At 34.7% G+C, this 15,369-nt stretch overlaps 1 long non-coding RNA gene across 1 annotated transcript in view; it reads left to right on the top strand.

Annotated features, from left to right (window-relative positions):
- The window catches only part of LOC144311880 (uncharacterized), a 39,855-nt gene extending 25,234 nt beyond the window's left edge, over positions 1–14,621 (top strand). Inside the window, exon 3 of the long non-coding RNA XR_013377370.1 lies at positions 13,804–14,621. This is a non-coding gene — a long non-coding RNA (uncharacterized LOC144311880). The remainder of the gene's footprint in view (positions 1–13,803) is intronic.
- Positions 14,622–15,369: the final 748 nt, after the last annotated feature.

Genomic DNA, 15,369 nt, shown 5'->3' with positions numbered 1-15,369 from the left:
GTGTAATATATACATATATCTGTATGTATGCAATATATATGTATATCCTGTAAACACATTGTTTTGAGTTGAAAATATTAAATTTAAATAAAATTTAAAACTATACCATGGATGTGTAGTTATCCTACCTCTTGAGTTCTCCAATCAAATTTTTCAGTTACCCATTATCCTCTATTGCCCAGAAACTGTCAAATTTTACTAGAGTACTAAGGTCTTATTATTTTTTTCCATGAAATATGTCTTCTGTTTCCCTTTCCATACCAATCAGAAGTTACATTCCAGAATGTCAGATAGATGATTATCTTATTATTGTATATGGTAAAAAAAGTTTTAATTTTCCCCATGTTCATTCAAGTAGGACACACACACACACCCCAAACAGACAATATGCTAAGGGTTAAAGAAACAATAGCGAACAAGCCAATTTCCTACACTTTTGTCATTTAGAGTCTAATAAATAAAATTATTAAGCCCTTACTATATGCCAACAGGTGATAACAAAGTATGGTAGCACATTTTGTTCTTTCAACCCTCTGACCTAGGGTTAATAACATTTTAAAGATGTCATAAATTATTTAACAAGTCAAAACTCAGATGGTGTTATATTTCTAAGTCTCTGGATATCAAATGCTCAAACACAAATATTAGGCATTAAGATAGTGTTTAAGGCACTATTAGATAGAATTTGAATAAGAAACAAAGGACCTGACATTCCCATTTCATCAAAAATCTTTTCCTTCTAGAAAATTGCTGAACACACTAAATACACATATCGCTAATAAATGGTAATCCACACCAGCACATTAGTATTAGGTAAGCTAACAATTATACCCACACTCAAGACTTTCTTGTGACCTAGATCAAACACACAGTTTCAACTTAAGTACTAAGTGGGCTTCTATACGTCAAAGAATGGAATCCAATCAGGTTGATTCTCTAGGTTTGAGTAATGCTCTGAGAGGAACATAGAGATACAAGAGGGGCAATTGGCTATCTCATGCAGGAGTAGGCTTTGGTCTCCTTATTGGAGAGAAGAGAACGAGAAGGAGCTGCACAGTGACCCTGATTATAAATAACAATAGTCCAACCATTGATCCAAAGACAGAAGGTTTCTTTCTCTAGAGAAAAAGGAAAAAAAAAAAATGTTTTGGAAAGAATGGAGCTTCCTCTCCCGTGAAATTAGTAAATGTTGAAACCAAAATATGATTCGGGTCTTTTTCACTCCAAGAATTATTATTTTAACCACTCTACTTTTTTAAATGTTATTATCATGTATTTTTTAAAGAGAGCTTTATTTACAAAACCAATTTAAACCAATAGAATATTTATAGGATCCATTTTTAAGCATACATGATTATTCTGCTTCTCTTTCCAGCAAACTGCTTCTTCCCACTACACTAATTCATTCCACTCATTTCTCGCATTGGTATTCTTGCCAAAGTGGTTTTTCCCAGATTTTTTTTCCCCAGATTTTATTAGCCCTCCAATTTAGATTGAGGAATAATCTAAAACTTTCCATTAGTGATATTTTATTGAAATAGAAAGATCAGGACACCTAGGTGGCTCAGTCAGCTAGGTGTCTGCCTTTGGTTCAGGTTATGATCTTAGGGTCCTGGGATCAAGTCCATGTTGGGCTTCCTGCTCAGCGAGGAGCCTGCTTCTCCCTTTCCCTCTGCCTCTCCTCCCTACTCAGGCTCTCTCTCTCTAAAATAAATAAATAAAATCTTTTAAAAACAGAAACAAAAAGATCAAAATAATTATCATGATTAAATATTAACCAAAAGCAATGATAACCTTAGAAGAAAACCTATTTAACCTTATGAGAAATATGTTTTGTCTTCATTTTTTTTTTTTACTTTAAACCTGAAGCATTAATGAAATAAAAAATCTTCTACTTTACAAGATACCCTCATTCTGGGTAATATGGAACATATAGCCCATGAAAGCCCAATATTATTAAGTAAGTTGTGCTTTATTTTTTTGAAATGTTCATTTCTTTCCCCCACCACCAGATTTTGGGATAGGTATGCCCTTCAAAATCCTTGTGACTTTGAAGTCTTTTCTCCCATTTCTGGATTTTTTTTTCCTTTCTTTCTACTTGGTAAACTATGGATTGATAATACTCAAATCCTATGGGTCATTGGCACTGCACTTCACAAATGTGCATGCCTACAAAATTGTACATTTCCTAATTTTAGAATTTGCTACAATGTTGTAACCATAACACTATGCCATAACACTGTGCCATAACACGATGACATCCTGGAAAGAAAAGACTGTATCCCATTCAATTCTTAAATTTTCCTGCTGCAAAGCCTACCCCTCGCTGTACCTGTCTATGAACTGAACAAATGATGTTTGGAAGTGAGCAAGTACAAAGATTCACAACTCGAAGCTCCCAGAGGATTATTCCTCTTCCCCATCCCCAGATCTCTTAATACCCATATGAATATAACAAGCAAATTCTCACTTGGTGTTTTAACCTCTATTTAGTTCTGGGAAATCCATAGTTTGTGAGTAAGCTACAGGATGAAAAGATTAATTTGTGGTGACTCATTTTGATCTATGTTAAGCAGGACAACAAAATGTATAAACTTCAAATTTTCAGAGTCTAGATTCTATGCAATTCAAAGGTATGGTATCTTATAAGAAAATTAAAGTTGACCGTCCGTCCAGCTCTTTAACTATTTGATAACTCCATTCATATAGGGAAATATTTTGATTCAGCCACTCAACTTTTTAGACCATAACAAAAATCTATATGTGAAAAAGAAATAAATTATTAGCAAAGAAAAATAAACTTGAAAACTTAGGAAAATCAAAGAACAACTCTTGTTAGTTACTGGTATTGACTTCATAGAAAATAGTTGGACATATAAAGGTATTTGAATGTTTTTCTGATTTAGACCATCTAAATCATTTTAGAATCACTTATATATGATTGTTAAGAGATCTTTGTTTCATTCCACAAAGACATTTGAACATTTACTAAGTAGCAGTTACCACAGCTTTAGATGATGAAGAAAAACAACCCGAGAATCACATGCATAAGCCTTAATTAGGAAATGCCTAGCAGAAGAAGTCTTCCAAGAAGTATTTAACTTGGGGAAGGCTTCAAAAGAGTCCCTAACTTGTGTTAAAGGGATTTAGCAGAAGGAGATTGGCCAGAATTTAGTTATTTTCAGGAATGATTGATGAAAGATAGTTCTGGGAAAATGAGGGATTGTTCTTGTAAATTACCATTTATTGATTGAGCAATTTGGGATGCAGAGGAAAAGTAAGGAGATAAAGTTGTGTATAAGAGGGAGTAGGGAAGACAGCTGCAGGAAACAAGGACATGCATTTTAAAATGCAGAGCAGTAAGAAGACAAGGTACCACTGAAGAAGTTATTGTCACCACCAATACTGAAACAGCCTGTTCATCTAAACAAACACAAAGTATACAAATGCCTACCCCAGATCCTGAAAAACAAACAATAAAGTTATAAGGCATAGTTAAAAGTTGTGTTTGTCATATGGAAGTTATCTTTATCTTTCTTATAGCATACAATATCTAGAGGAAAATATTTACTATATTCTCACATCTAGAAAAATGTGTTTCTTCTAATAAACTATTGTTATTATATGAAAAGAAATTTATTATATGAAAATGAAACGTAATTAATCAGTATATCCTTCCTTGTGCTGATCATCAGAAAACTTGAGAACTAGTTTATAATCCTCCTAAGGCAATGGTCAGAACTTATAGTGCATAATTTTATTATAAATACCATCCTTGGATTTATCCTATTTTTCTTTCTTTGCCTGAATGTCCTTATAATTAAAAATACATGTATTTTTGTAAATGACTTTAAATCATTCTTAGAAAATTTGAGTAGATGAATTAAAAGCTGAATGAATGATAAATAAATATATCCCTCCAAAATTTTTTTACAACTGACAAATGCAAGTTCTAGAGTTCTATTATAACACTACATTAAGTTGAGCACTAAAAGCAAAATTGGTTATTATTTAAAATTTGGTGTTGGGCATTCTCCCAATGCACATTTTCCACACCAGAAAGTTAGAGTTTTACTGGCCTTAATTCCTATCTTTAAACTCATCTCATATCCAAACAAGCTGTTTTATTCAATAAATATTTATAAAGCTCCCTTCTGACATGCATTTAAAGTTGTTCTGTCAAAGAGAAAAGGTTAGCAAAGCTCAACTAGACCAAATGGAATGCTTGAGAGAACAGAACTGTCTTTGGCAATTTTTGAACGTTAATACTGTTAGTGGATTCTGTGTCCTTGGACAAGGAATTCTGTAGCTCTGGGCTGGAATTGACAAATTTGTCAGTAGCACCTGCCCACGCCAATCTCTATATGGGATGAGTAATAAGCCATCACATTAGGGTTAAACATGGTAATGCAGAAAAAAGTTTATTTTCAAGTAAGCATTCTCAGCTATTTGATGTCTTTAAAAGAAAGCTTGCACTGTTGCTTTGAGTCTGATAGATGCTCTATTCCACTTCAGAGGAAGGTACCATTTAACATTGAAATATCTGCAGAAGAGACATTATTAAGTGAAATATTTAGAGAATTTTCCAGAAAAAATGGGGTTGCTCCTTGAAGTTACTGAAACTATTTTCTCATCTTTTAATAGCACCTCTTAAGTAAAAACTAAAATGTGCAGTAATTCTCTGCTTGATCACCAGAGACTTCTCATTTAAACACCAGATATAAACAGTTGAAATTGAGATTCAAACTGAGCAAATGTTCAGTTTAGTAAGACAAGTACATGTTAAAGCTGTAGATTTGGGAAAAACCGTGTGAATCTGAAATGTAATGCCTATATCTCTATGGGACAAAATAAGAGCAAATGCAGATCTTTTTTGTTACATGACTGATTTGTGTAATGGGATATAGAGTAATACTGATAATTAAAGAGATACATAGAAACATGAAGGAATCTCTGATAGAAATAAAGTTAAAAAGAGGGGAATGGATTAAATACCAGAAGTTTTATTTATTTTCTCAACTATGTGTTAGCAATAGAGGTTACCATGTAAATGAATTTCTAAATTGTTAGTCAATGTTAAACATTTTCTCACCAAATTAAAAATGCTAAATCCTAGTATTTAACTTTTCCAGTAACTTGCTACTTGAATTTAGGCGAGTTTCTTTATAAGACACTATTTTTATCAATAAAAATGGAGCTAATAATATCTTTTCTTCCTTTCTCCCAAGATCATTATAAGTGTAAAATGATATAGTAGGTAAATGTAAAGCTCTGCATTTAAATTCAAATGTTAATTGTTCAAAATAAGTCAGTTGCTCCCAATATAGATAGGATAGGAGAAACTATTTCTAAAATTATACTTGAAAAGATAAGATTATAACCTCCTGTTAAAAAGCTGATGAAATCCAAGACTACAAAAACAGAACTGTTGTGTAGCTCAAAGGACAGAACAAGCTATCTTACCCTGTACTGGTCACATCAAGTAGACATTGCTCAAAACTTTAAGAAGCTTTCTAAGAAGGTAGTGTTGAGAAACTGTGCCCTAGGAAAAAAACTTTGAAAGAGTCACAGATGATTACACAGGACAAGTAAGGTTTCAGAAGTGGTGTCATTAGACCATTACACCAGAAAAAGAAATTGGGCTTGAAATACTCCTAGCAATCAGATCTGTCCAATAAGTGAAAAGACAATGCTACAATATAATGAACTTCCTGTCATTAGAAGGGATCAAGTATAGGCTATATAATCAATCAACTGTCAGTGTGCTGCAGAGAAAGCATTACTAGACATGCTCCAAAATCTCTTCCAACTAAATAATTTAATATGGTGAACATAGTAGTAATACTAAAATTAACAATATTATATAATGGAAAACTGCCATCTTATGGAACTAGATTTCTCCAATGGAAAAATCACTGAGTAATGTACTAATATGCTATTACTCTGAAGATGATGGTTCTGAATGGTAAAAAGGATACAAAAAGACCAATTAGCTCTTGTCTACCATTTTCACAATGAATGCTATGATTTCCACATGGATAAAAACAAATTTTTTAATGTGAACATGAAATTTGTCTATCATTTCTATTAATGGGAGCAGAAATTGCTTCTGTTTTGAAAATAAACTATAAAATTTTTGTCTCAGAAATGACTTACAAGGGATCCCTGGGTGGCGCAGCGGTTTAGCGCCTGCCTTTGGCCCAGGGCACAATCCTGGAGACCCGGGATCGAATCCCACATCGGGCTCCCGGTGCATGGAGCCTGCTTCTCCCTCTGCCTATGTCTCTGCCTCTCTCTCTCTCTCAATGTGTGACTATCATAAATAAATAAAAATTAAAAAAAAAAAGAAATGACTTACAAGAAGTAAATTGGGGTTTTTTTTGAGTTAATACCAAGAATATTATATTATGAAACTAATAACTTTTTCATAAATAAAGTTATGGTCCAATGGAAAATGACTTGAGTTAGTTTTTTTTTTTTCTTTCTTGTTTCCTTGGGGTTTTTGTAAGGTTTGGGGGCTTTGTTTGTTTTTCATTTAACTTCAAGTTAGTTAACATATAGTGTAGTATTGGTTTCAGGAGTAGAGTTTAGTGATTCATCACTTATATATAAAACCCAGTGCTCATCCCAACAAGTGTCTGCATATGAGTGAAATCATATGGTATTTGTCTTTCTCTAACTGATTTATTTCACTTAGCATAATACACTCTAGTTCCATCCACATTGTTATAAATGGCAAGATTTCATTATTTTTGATTGCCAAGTAATATTTCAATATATATATCTTTATATATATATCTTTATAAATATCCAAGTAATATTTCAATATATCTATTCTTTATATCTATCTATCTATTTATCTATTTATCTGTCATCTATTTATCTATCTATCATCTATCTATATCTCTCTATCTATCTATCTATCATCTATCTATCTATCTATCTATCTATCTATCTATCTATCTATCATCATCTATCTCACTTCTTTACCCATTTGTCAGCCAATCAACATTTGGGCTCTTTTCATAATTTGACTATTGCTGATCATGCTACTATAAACATTGGGATGCATGTTTCCCCCCAAATCAGCATTTTTATATCCTTTGGATAAATATCTAGTAGGGCAATTGCTGGGTTGTAGGGTAGCTCTATTTTTAACTTTTTGGGGAACCTCTATACTGTTTTCCAGAGTGGCTGCACCAGTTTGTATTCCCACCAACCATGCAGGAGGGTTCCCCTTTCTCTACATCCTTCCCAACATCTGTTATTTCCTGAGTTGTTCACTTTAGCCATTCTGACAGATGTGAGGTGGTATCTCATTGTGGTTTTGATTTGTATTTGCCTGATGATGTATGATGTTGAGCATCTTTTCATGTGACTGTTAGCTATCTGGATGTCTTCTTTAGAAAAGCATCTGTTCATGTCTTCTATCCATTTCTTAACCGGAGTATTTGTTTTTGGGGTGTTGAGTTTGATAAGTTCTTTATAGATTTTGGATACCAACCCTTTATCTGATATATCATTTGTAAATAACTTCTTCCATTCTGTAGGTTGCCTTTTAGTTTTTTTGCTCTTTCCTTTGTTGTGCAGAAGCTTTTTATATTGATGAAGTCATAATAGTTCATTTTTGCTTTTGCTTCCCTTCCCTCCAGAGATGTGTCTTGTAAGAAGTTGCTGGGGCCAGGGCCAAAGGAATAGCTGCCTGTCTTCTCCTTTAGAATAAATTCCTGTCTCACATTTAGGTCTTTAATCCATTTTGAATTTATTTTTTGTGTATGGTGTAAGAAAATGGTCGAGGTTCATTCTTTTGCATGTTGCTGTGCAATTTTCCCAACTCTGTCTATTGATGAGACTTTTTTCCATTGGATATTCTTTTGTGCTTTGTTGAACAAATAGTATGTTGAACATACAGTTTTGTGTCCATTTCTGGGTTTTCTATTCTGTTCCATTGATCTATATGTCTGTTTTTGTGCCAGTACCATATTGTCTTGATTATTACAGCTTTGTAATATAGCTTGATGTCTGAAATTGTGATATCTCCCACTATAGCTTGACGTCTGAAATTGTGATATCTCCCACTTTGCTTTTCTTTCTCAACATTTACTTTAGCTATTCAGGGTCTTTTGTGGTTCCATACAATTTTAGAATTGTTTGTTCTAGCTCTGTGAAAAATGCTGCTCTCATTTTGATAAGGATTTGCACTGAGTGTGTAGTTTGCTTTGGATGGTATAGACATTGTAACAGTATTTTTTCTCTTTTGATCCATGAACATGGAACATTTTTCCATTTCTTTGGGTCTTCTTTAATTTCTTTCAGAAGTATTCTATAGTTTATTGAGTATAGATCTTTTACTCCTTTAGTTAGGTTTATTCCTAGATATCTTATAGTTTTTGATGCACTTTTAAATGGAATTGATTCCTTCGTTTCCCTTCCTGCAGCTTAATTATTGGAATTCATGTATTAGTTCTAGCAATATTTTGGTGGAGTTTTTCAGTAGTTTTGTTTGTAATCTCTCCTCTTTCATTCAGAATTTTATTTATTTGGATCCATTCTCTTTTCTTTTTGTTAAGTCCAGCTAGGGGTTTATCAATCTTGTTAATTCTTTCAATAAACCAGCTTATAGTTTCCTTGATCTGTTCTACCATTTTAAAAAATTTCTGTATCATTTTTTGTTCCAATCTCTATTATTTTCCTTCTTCTATTTGCTGTTCTTTTTCCAATTTCTTTACATATAATGCTAGGTTGTGTATTTGAGATTTTCCTTGTTTTTTTTTGAAAGCTTGTAGTGCTATGACTGCCTTTGCTGAACCCCAAAGGTTTTGGACTGCCATGTTTTTATTTTCATTTGCTTCTATGCATTTTTTAAATTTCTTCTTTAATTTCCTAGTTAACCCATTCATTCTTTAGTATGATGTTCATTGTTCATTAACCTCCATGTACTTGTGGTCTTTCCAAATTTCTTCTTGCAGTTGACTTCAAGTTTCATAGTGTTGTTGTCTGAAAATATCTATGGTATGATCACAATCTTTTTGTACCAGTTGAGGCCTGATTTGTGACTCAGTATGTGATCTGGAAAATGTTCTGCATGCTTTTGAAAAGAATAGGTATTCTCTTGCTTTAGAATGAAATGCTGTGAATATGTTCTTTAAACCCACCTGGTCCAGTGTGTCATTCAAAGCCACTGTTTCCTTGTTGATTTTCTGCTTAGATTATCTGTTCAGTACTGTGAGTGGGATGTTGAAGTCCTTCACTATCACTGTATTACTGTCAATAAATCTCTTTAAGTTTGTTATTAATTGATTTATGTATTTGCTGCTGCCCAGTTTGGGGCATAAATATTCACAATTCTTAGATCATCTTGCCTGATAGGCTCCTTTATTATGATATAGTATCCTTTTCATATTTTATTATAGTCTTTGGTTTAAAATATAGTTTGTCTAATATAAGGATTGCTACTCCAGCTTTCTTTTGATATCCATTAGCATGATAGTGGTTCTCCATCCCCTCGTTTTCAATCTGAAGGTGTCTTTGGGTCTAAAAGGAGTCTCTTGTAAGCAGTGTATTTATGGGTCTTGTTTTTTTTTATCCATTGAGTCCATTTACATCCAAAGTGATTATTGATAGGAGATATGAATTTAGTGCCATTGTATTCCCTATAAAGTTTCTGTGCCTACAGGTTGTCTCTGTTCCTTTCTTTTCTTTGTTACTTTTGGTTTTTCTTTTCTGCTCAAAGGATTCCCTTTAATGCTGAGCTGGGTTAGTGTTCACAAATTCCTTTAGTGATTGCTTGTCTTGGAAACTCTCTCTTGCCTTCTATTCTTAATGACAGGCTTGCTGGATAAGGTACTCTTTGCTGTGCATTTTTCCCATTTAGCACATTGAATATATCATGCCACTTTTTTCTCACCTATCAAGTTTCTGTGGACAGGTCTGCTGCCAGCCTTATGTGTCTACCCTTATAGGTTAGGGATCTTTTCTCCCAAGCTGCTTTCAGAATTCTCTCTTTATCCTTGTGGGTTTTTAAAAAATATTTTATTTAAATTCATTTTGCCAACATATAATACCCAGTGTTCATCTCATTAAGTGCCCTCATAAGTACCCATCACCCAGTTACCCCATCCTCCCATTCTCCTCCCCTTTTGCAACTCTTTGTTTGTTTCCCAGAATTAGTATTTTGTAAGTTTCACTATGATCTGTCTTGGTGTTGACCTGTTTTTGTTTATTTGGAGGGGTGTTCTCTGTGACTCTTGGATGCCTGTTTCTTTCCCTGAATTAAGGAAGTTCTCAGCTATAATTTGTTCAAATAAGCTTTCTGCTCCTTTTTCCCACTCTACTTCTTCTGGGACTCCTATGATATGGATATAATTGGATTTTATAGAATTACTGAGTTCCTTGTCTACATTTGTGATCTAATAGTTTTACTTCCCTCTTCTTTTCAGCTTTGTTATTTTCCATGATTTTATCTTTTATTTCAACTATTCATTCTTCTGCTTCTTCCATCCTCACTGTGATTATATCTAGTTAGTTTTGCATCTCAGTTATAGCATTTTTTATTCCGACCTCACTAGTTTTTAGGTCCTTTATCTCACCAGCCAGGGTTTCTCTGGTATCTTCTATGTTTCTTTCGAGCCCAGCTAGTATTCTTATGACTATTGGTCTAAATTCTTATTCAAATATATTGTTTATATCTATTTTTAGCAAATCCTTGTCTGTGATTTCTTCCTGATCTTTCTTTTAGAGAGAGTTCCTTCATCTTCTCATTATGTCTGGGTTGCTGTCTTCTGCATATTTTGAAAGCTTGTCATGTTTCCTGCTCCTGAGAGTAATACATATTAAGAAGGGGTCATACCCTGTTCAAGACCTGGCTCTTCAGGAAATGTTTCTGGTGTATACTATATGCACTCTGCTGTTGTGTTTTGATTGCTCTTTTCCACAGGTCAGTCCTCTGTAGAGTTCCTCCTTGCTTGCAGTGGGGAGTGTTTGGACCTTTAACTAAGTATGCTTTGATCCGTTTCCTAAGATAAGCCCAATTTTTAAAAAAAAAGAAAAAAAAGCCTAATCCAAGAAAAAAGGAAAAGAATCAAAAAAGCAAACAACAACAACACAAAACTATAAGCCTGATTCTAAAGAAAAAGAAAGAAAGAAGAAAAAGAAAAGAAAAGAAAAGAAGCTTGACACAGACATGAGGAAAGGAAACAAATCAATAAATTTTAAAAACTTATGAGATTCATACCAAAGAAGGGAAAAATAGAAAAACAAAACAAAATAAAATAAAATAATAAAAAATAAAAATCTAAAAAACAACTGTGGTTCTATTTCCATCAGAACTGAAGCTGATAGTTTGGAATACTATATGATCAGTAAAATTAGTACATTCAGGGGTTCTTCAGGGGCCTTCTGAGGGAGAGGACCACTGCACTGGTTCACAGTCAGACCAACCCTTGTAAAGATTCCCTTGTCAGCATCAGAGGGTGGGGTTTGGTATAAGCGCCCCCAGTGGAGGCTGGAAGTGCTGTGTTTCTCTCTGAAGTCCATCGTGCTAATGGGTCAGGGGTGGAAGATGGCACCACACTACCTTCTCATCTCTGGGGAAGGGTACTTGAATCCCTGGCTGTTCAGGAGGTCCTTACAGAAAAGCAAACAATCTCCTCTCCTATATCCTAGGCTCTCATCAGCTCCCTGCCCTTAATCTGTCTGTTCCCAGTCATCAGCATGCCCAGCAGCACAGTTCTGTGTTTTATCTCTGGCCAGTGGCTGGGATTCAAAACTCCAAATCTTAAAGAGCCCATCAAGGTGCAGACCCACACCCCTCCCATGGAGGAGAGGTTTTGTCTCAGAAAAGCAGTCACACAGCAAGCACACAATTTCTGGAGTCTATTGTGATGCACAGTGGAAAGCTGTGACCAGGTTATCTGCCCCCCCATGCATGCCTCTGTCCTCTGCTGATGAACTGCTGCTCAAAGTCTCCTGGTGGGTCTTTTGTCCTTGGAGAGGCAAAATACCTCTTCTGAATGTACTGTAGACAGGAGAGTGATCTCTCCCAGTATGATCCAAGGGAACCCCTCACTGAAACATACTGTGCAAACCTTTGGGCTGCTCTCCCACTGTCTCTATGACCTGGTTCTACACAAAGGGTTCCCTCCCCTTTGCAGTACGATGGCTTTTCTCTCCCCCAGTTCATGGCTCTGAACCTCGCATCTGCCATGTTCTCTTCCTCCAATTGTGCAGATTGTTTTCTTAATCCTCAGATCAATTTCCTAGTTGTTAAAAATGATTTGATGTTCATCTAGCTGTGTTCAGGGGACCAAGAAAGCTCAAGGTCCCCATACTACTCCACCATCATAACTCCTTTTTAACTTTCTGTCTCATTTCAAATGGAAATTGTTGGCAGAGAGTTAGCTAAGTTTTCAGAATGCACCACTCTCTATGAGCTAAGTAATTTTAAAATTTCTTGATTTTAGTATATGTACATTTAATTTACATATAAACACACATTTAAACAAAGAATCTCTACTAGATTTTGTGGACATATATGGAAGAAATTCAAAATTCATTTTAACATCATATTTGACTATATGCTAAACTAAATATATAATTTGGCCCCTTATTCTTTGTTGCTATTCAAGTACATTGAGAAAGTCCAGACAGGCTAGGTTGGACCATTCCAAAACCATACAGTTAGAATCATAAGATTTTGAGGTCATAACTGTCCTCAAGGAACATCTCTTGAAGGGAATCACATTATCAATTGTCTTTGGAGACCAGGCAAATAAAAGAAAGGTAAGACCTCAGAAAATGACAGAATTTATGGACAATTATAGACTATCCCTTGACAAAATGTATCAGATTCAATTTATAAAAATTATATAATGCTCAATAAACATTTTTCTGTACCAGATCTGATTCAGAGCCATGTAGGCGAAACTCTGGATCTAATGCTCAGCCTCATCTAATGGATAACAAACAAAAGTGAATGTTGCATTAAGTAAGTGACTTACTCAAAGTTATTACAATAAGTCATGGCAAAACCAGATCTACATTCTAAGTGTTCTGTCTTTCAGTTGCATAACTTTTACATTACACAATGACTATTGCCAATATTCATAGCTCTTTGTTCTGGCTTTTTAAAAAATATTTTATTTATTTATTTATGAGAGACACAGAGAGTGAGAAAGAAAGAGAGAGAGAGATGCAGAGGGAGAAGCAGGCCCCATGCAGGTAGCCTAGTGTGGGACTCAATCCCAGGACTCCAAGATCACACCCTGGGCCAAAGGCAGGAGCTAGATGGCTAAGCCACCCAGGGATCCCCTGTTCTGGCCTTTAACATGTTTTCATAAACAAAAAAAAATGTGTTTAATTATACACTGATGTCTTTTATAATCCTAATTCACAGTTCTTTTTGCTTTTTCCTATTTACAAAAGGCTACTATGTGAAGTAAAATATAGTGAAAAAACTTTATAAATATGTTTAGTGGATATCCCTGTAAGTTGGTGGAAAAGTTACACTACTCTATGTTATGAAGCACCCAAAGTTTTCTATTCTGAAAGGCAGTTATATAATGAAAACTGAGTCTACCATATTTTCTTATCCATATCTAATTTTGCTGTATTTGCATAAATATCTCCTTGAAGAGAACAGTAAACCATTTTATAACCCCCTGTGCAGTTGGCCTGGCATGGATCTTCATAGTCTGATATTAGTAAAAGAAATTTTGTTAGGATAAGTCAAAGAAAAATAATTGTTTGCTTGCTAATAAGTCATCTGTAGATAGACCATAATCTTACTTTTTTTTTTTTTTACAGCTTGAACATGTGTCATTGCATTTGGGGAAAGATTCATTTTTGCTTAGTGGAGACATAGCAAGAAACTGAAGCCTCAATCTGGTGATCTGCAAGAAAGACATCGTACCAGAAATAATCACTATGTTTACATTGGTTATGTCCATCAGGACATTAAACAATTGTTGTTCCTAAATAGGCCAGAGAAGAGAAACAAAAAATCTAATGAGCATCATTATTGAAGTGGCTTCAATCTCAGAACCCAAATTACAATTATTATTTGCCTCTAAGGCTTCTGATTATATAGGAATTCTTCAATAACAATTTATCTCTTCCAGAAATTTGTTCTTCATTCTTAAAATAGAAGCCTAACTCTTCCATGAACATAATGATGAAAGATGAGAGCATGCAGCCTAACCCATTTGTATGAATGAGTTGGTTTGATTTCCTTTTTGGCAACTCCAAACCCAAAGCATTAGGAATAAATGTGTTCATTCAACAAAAAATGCGTCTTATTTGATTGAATAATGCTCTGATCCAAGCAAAAAAGTCTGAAAAAGTGGAAAAGATTTGTGAGGAAGCTAATGAGATATTCATATTGTAATAGAAATAAAGCCACTCACTGGAATTTTTTGGAGACATATTTAATTCTCATCTGGAATGTAAGAACAGCACACAGCTCTTTCCCACTGACACATAGTTTCTAAACAGTTCTAGTTATTCCCTGGTCCTACAACCAATTGTTTATTTAGCCTTTGGTATTGGTAATGCCTGTGTCTGTTAAGATTTTTTGGTTATCATCAACAAAAATCGACATTTAATAATCAAGGAAAATAAAAAATTTACTGGAGGGCACCTGGATGGCTCAGTCCATTAAATGTCTGTCTTCAGTTCAGGTCATGATCAAGAGTTGGATCAAGCACCACATTGGATTTCCTGTTCAGCAAAGAGCCTGCTTCTCCTTCTGCCCTTCATCTCACTCACTAGTGATCTCTCTCTCTCAAATAAATAAATAAAATCTTAAAAAAAAAATTCACTGGAAGATAATCATGTAGCACACAGATTCAAAGATAATACAGATAAGCCAGATTCAGAGATGGACAAGAATCAGGAAAACTAAATAATTGAGTTCCCAAAGGCAAGTATCTGACTGGCAGAACTTGAGACATGCTCAGAGAAGACACAATGCTTTGTGGCAATTGCAAGAAAACCACACAGAGAACAGGTGACTCTCTAAAAGGAAAAGAGGGTGAGACTATCAAATGGGAGGCAGGGGTATAAAATAAATATGCACTACACTGCCCTTCATATTTTGGCTTCAATCAGTGTAAGACTTGCTAATAGAGGCCCAGAGTACCTGTACAGGCTTTTGCTCATTCCTCCTGATTTGCCTCCATCTGACTCCAGTCTTGCTATCTGATTAAAGACACATTTTCTTCACTTCTGATTTGGGACCACACTTGCACTGTGTGCTGATACTGTGTACTGCTGTTTCATGCTTCAGTATCACAAAAAGGAAATCAAGCAAACCATCAAAGACTATTTTAACAGGAATCAGGCTGAAAATTTGTTATCTTTTTCCACTTTATT

The sequence above is a fragment of the Canis aureus genome, chromosome 4 (genome assembly GCF_053574225.1).
Source record: "Canis aureus isolate CA01 chromosome 4, VMU_Caureus_v.1.0, whole genome shotgun sequence".
Taxonomy (NCBI): domain Eukaryota; kingdom Metazoa; phylum Chordata; class Mammalia; order Carnivora; family Canidae; genus Canis; species Canis aureus.
The sequence above is the reverse complement of the archived record's forward strand: the minus strand, read 5'-3'. Positions and strand labels throughout refer to the sequence as shown.